Raw genomic sequence first — 5,058 nt, 5'->3', positions numbered from 1 at the left:
TCTAAGTCAACAAATACGCGACATACTGGGTCTGCGATTAAAGTCGGTCCTGATCCCAGGAACCTTAAAAACATAAAACCATTTCGACTTCCAGTCGCCCATGTTCGAGACCATCCCCTCAACACCGTTTATTTCAGAAGTCGCCCATTTACTAAAGCAATAGAAGCCGTTATGAAGACCCACGCTCTTTATGTCATAGAAGTAACTAAACTCCTCTACTGACGGAGCCCTATGGGCGTACTCCATGTACATCGCATAGAAAGCTAGTACAGTGCGATAACTGTTGGGTGTTAGCTGAAAGGGCGATACGTCATAACGCCTGAGAATGGCTGCGACGAAAGGATGAAACGGGACCGATACACCACATCGAAGAATGGGTATTGAGATGACCACGTCCTCTGTAGGGATGATCGCAGGGTTGGTGAACGGAAGATGCGCTCTCTGAGATGGTTTGGGACGTTGAAACGCAAGTCGCAACAAATTCAACCTCACGAAGGTGGTGAAGTCAGATTTGGCGACCCTCGAAACTAAGTCTTCGCATGAGAAGGGTTCGTTCAATTGGGAGTCGTCGACCGAATCCGTCCCGCTCCCTTCCGCTTCCTCTTCTTCCCCACCTGACTCACGGACCGGGGTAGTCCATTCCTCCTCCACCTCCTCGACCTCGATGTCGGGAGCATGTCTCGTATGTATGAGGTAGTCGCGTGCTGACACTGTGGATTCACTATCTCGGATCTCGATTGTCCCAGGTTCAGCGAGCTCCTGTACCATCCTCTCGATGTCTACAGAAGACATCGGACCTAACTCTATCTCCGCAGCCTCCATTTCGGAGATGTCCGTAGGGAGAAAACTGTCTCTCTCTTGGTCCGACTCCCCGTCAAAGGCGCGACCTCCTGAGCCGAGCTGCTGGCTATCCGATAGATCGCTCATCTGAAAGATAGAAGATCTTTTCAGCGTGATGGATGTGTGAAAAAATAAAGGTAAGTGATCTCACCCGCAGTAGATTATAAAAGTCGCATTCGACAGGAGGGTCAAGCTCTGTGCGAAAACTGACCCTCCTATCAACATGCGAGAAGAAATATAACTATCTTTGGGCGAGTAATTCACGCATCCTCGGCTGTGCGGTATACCTCCAGAAACGGCTGGGCGTATCCCAGTGACTCAAGAGGTATGCATTTTCGAGCATAACCCTGAAGTTACTGGGAGACTCCCACCGTTTCGAGACTACCTATCAACCAAAGAGTACGGTCATTCGAGCATTAACGCACGTCAACAAATGGCTGGGTGTATCTCAGTATCTCAAGGGGCATATAATCGCATATATAGCCATTAGAATACTGTGACACACCCACCATTTGGAATGGCAATTAATACTCTCACCACTCAGCCCGCGACATGTAAAGATCCTAAAAGATCTAGCTAATAGTTAAGCGGAAATAAGTCTTGGAAACATGCGATTATTCAAATTGTTCATCTGAACACCCGCGAACATTCAAATTGTTCATCCGAATGTCCGCGAGCATTCGAGACGTGAATCAGTGCCTATGAATTGTATGCGGTTATGTCAATTTACAGGCCCTATACTATGAATATTACCCAGTTTTATTGGCCCAAAACACATAAATACCCACTAGTATACACTCCTAAAAAGTCTTCAAAAACATCCAAACCCAGAGAGTAAAACGCAATTTCTCTAAAAACAAAAACGAAAAATGCAGAAAACTAACCTTTAGTTCTGATCCCTGCAAACTGCTCTCGATCACGTCTGAGATTGGAAATGTTGTGAAAACTGGCAGAAATCTGGAGATGAACTTTTTCTGAAGTGTATGAACTAAGAGGGAAGTTAAGAGAAAAGAGGGAAAAATGGGGAAATTTGATTCGTATCAAAGCGTTTAAATACCCATATCCCTTATTAATTGGGATCATGACACGTGGCAGTCAGAATGCCTAAGGTCGCCCAATCTAACGGCCAATTATGGCCACGCCTACACGGAAAACGAAGGGTTTTGTGACGTGGCATCCTAGAGATAATAAAAATTAATTATTACAGCCGTCATTTTTCGAAACCCTCGATGGGACAACCAAAAGGTCACCTCCTCGTGACAACCTTTCACCTGTCTCTCGAGCAATAGTTTCCCTCAGTGACCGCTCTTGTCACGTCGCGAAACTAGGGGCATGTGTTATAGTGAGATTTCTCTCACCTAGAAACTCGAGACCAGACTCCTCTTTAAAGGACACGTGTATTCAGACTTCCAATGAAGGCTGAATGTTCGTGAGAGATTTCTCGAAGTTTAGATCTCGCGCAGGCTAAAAATAGCGAGATATTGTAGGTGCGATTTAGGTCACACCGCATAACCATAATTCTCATCATGCAGGGTAGATCCAATTCGCATATGTCAGAACATGTGCGAGTGTCCCCCTCTATACCTCCGCGACGAGTATAGAGACCAATGCCCTATGATGCAGTTTTGGTCCCAGCGACCCAATAGCCCTAACAAACCACTATAAGTTCGCATGTCCAGATGTTACCAGCTTCAACATGCGACGTCTACAAAGGGCGATTACCTAAGGACGCAGACGTTCCAAACGTATGTGCGACCCTACGAGCTCAACAGACGGAACATGAACGGTCAACTCGCAGATGCGAAAGACGCATACGTTGATGAATTTAGTAACTGTCATACATTTATTAATGTTAACGTTGTTTGAGTTTAGTCATTGCAATTCAATGTGTAAATAATGGATTAACAATAAATGTGATCCTCATGTAACCGATTGGACACCTACTTTGTATATAAAGGGGTGATCCACCATGAAAATGGACCTACGAATCCCTTGCTACAGTGGACTAAGCAGAACAAAATCTGACTGAACCACTATAATTCATCGTCTTGTTTACTTTTTCCAGCCTTGTTGTCTGTTCTTACACTCCCAATCGAGTACTCGCCATTCTAGGTTGAATACTCGCATTTGTCATCTCTCAAATAATTCTCTTTTTTACCAGTTAAATTATACTTTTTGGTGTTGCGAAATTTGCTCGACAACAATCTTATGTGGCCATATTTTACAAAATAAAAATAAAAACTTTAAGAGTAATTTGCGGCAAAACTCCCCAACTATCAATTTACTTGCAAAAAACTATCTAAAAAACTTTAAGGTTGGATGATTTTTTGCAAGTAAATTGATAGTTGGGAGAGTTTTGCCGCAAATTACTCTTAAATTTTTTATTTTTATTTTAATTTTTATTTTGTAAAATATGGCCACATAGAATAATTTTTTAGTGACCTGTCATTGCCACGTGGCCAAAATTAGGACTTCACGAGGCTAGACAGATGACACCTTAAAAATGTAAACGGAATAGTACTTTGGAGGGTTTTCCCACCAAAATATGAGGTTGGATGGTTTTTTGCAAGTAAATTGATAGTTAAGGGAGTTTTGCCGCAAATTACTCTCTCATATATAACTAAAAATATAACCGGTTATATGAATAAAAACTAATAACTCAAACCGGTTATAATTGAAATATAACCAGTTCTGTAACATAATAAATAAATATAAATAACATAAAATAACTCAAACCAGTTATAATTAAAATAGAATCGGTTCTATAGCAGTGTTATAATGAATAAAAACAAATAACACGAAAGAACTCAAACTGGTTATAATTTTAGTTATATATGAGACATTTACTATGGTGACTTTTCCAGCGACGTTGACTTTTTCGTTGACTTTCTGACGACTTCTTCTGCGTGACCGTGATTTTTCCGGCGACTTTTTCGGTGCGGGTGACTTTTCCGGCAAAACTTATTGTTGTTTTACAAATATGAGATTTTTATTTTTTTTTTACAAAAATATGGCATAAAAAAACCCATATATGTAAAAAAATAAAAAAAAAACCCATAACCCTCTAGTGTTATTTATTTATGTCATAAACAAGTAAACTATACCCTCAATTCCCATATTTATGAAAATTCCCCAAAAATAAAGGGAAATTTATATGGTATACTAACTTTTGCTATTTTTTTACAAAAATACTATTAGGCGGTATTTTTTACTTTTTTACTGTATTTTTTTATAACTTTCATACTGCAGTATACTAAGTTAAGTTTTCACTGGTATTCTACTGGTATTTTTTAGTTGTTCTACTGTTGTTTTGAGTTGTTCTGCTTTGTGTTTTACTGGTGTTTAATAAAAACACAGTATTTTTGAAAACTTTTCTGTGTGACAGTATTTTTGTAAAAATTAACCCAAATTCCAATATTTTTGTAAGTTTCCCAAAATAAACTCTCCTATATTTCCAAAAAACCCAAATAAAGAAGGGTTAATTTCACAAATGCACAAAAACAACAAAAATACGGTTTCACGGAATTTTAAACATTTTTACGATTTTTTTGATTTTATTTGCATAAAATACAGTCTTTTTATGTTGAAATTTTGTTCATTTGTTGTTAATTTTTTATTATATGTATGTTATTTTTTGTTGTTTTTTTGTTGTTATTTTGATGTTATTTTCATGTTACTTTTATGTTGTTTTCTTGTTAATTTTATGTTGTTTTCATGTTATTTTTTGGAAAACCGTAAAAATGTGAAAAAATATTCTTTGAACGTAAATATGTAAATATTTTACAAAAAATGGTGCAGTATGTAATTATTCCAATAAAAAAAGGAAGAGAGGCCCACTACAGAAACCTTACTACTTTTCGGTCCAACAAAGCAGCAAAGAAGTTAAAAATTATCAAAAAAAAAAAAATGAAAAACCCGCTAGAAGGAGGGTTCGAACCTCCGACCTTGTGGTTAACAGCCACACGCTCTAACCAGCTGAGCTATTCCAGCTTGTTGATTATACATTTATATGTTTATTTATTAATAGTAACACATAAATATTTTCATGCTGTTAATTATTGTTGAGTAAAAGGTAAGGCATATCAAACTAATTATACGAAAAATGTATCCATAAATAATAATAATAATAATAAGAAAATTAAAGAGTACATTTTTATCTCGATATACATATCCACAGCAGAAAGAATTACATTTTTATCTCGATAGTAATGTCACTCA

The 5,058-nt window shown here is 38.0% G+C and overlaps 1 non-coding gene across 1 annotated transcript; it reads right to left on the bottom strand.

Annotated features, from left to right (window-relative positions):
• Positions 1-4,756: 4,756 nt before the first annotated feature.
• On the bottom strand, positions 4,757-4,830 carry TRNAN-GUU (transfer RNA asparagine (anticodon GUU)). The gene has a single exon. It is a non-coding gene; the product is annotated as a tRNA-Asn (tRNA).
• Positions 4,831-5,058: the final 228 nt, after the last annotated feature.

This window comes from Cannabis sativa, chromosome 4, assembly GCF_029168945.1.
Source record: "Cannabis sativa cultivar Pink pepper isolate KNU-18-1 chromosome 4, ASM2916894v1, whole genome shotgun sequence".
NCBI lineage: Eukaryota > Viridiplantae > Streptophyta > Magnoliopsida > Rosales > Cannabaceae > Cannabis > Cannabis sativa.
Note: the sequence above shows the minus strand (reverse complement) of the source record. Positions and strands in the feature narration are given on the sequence as shown.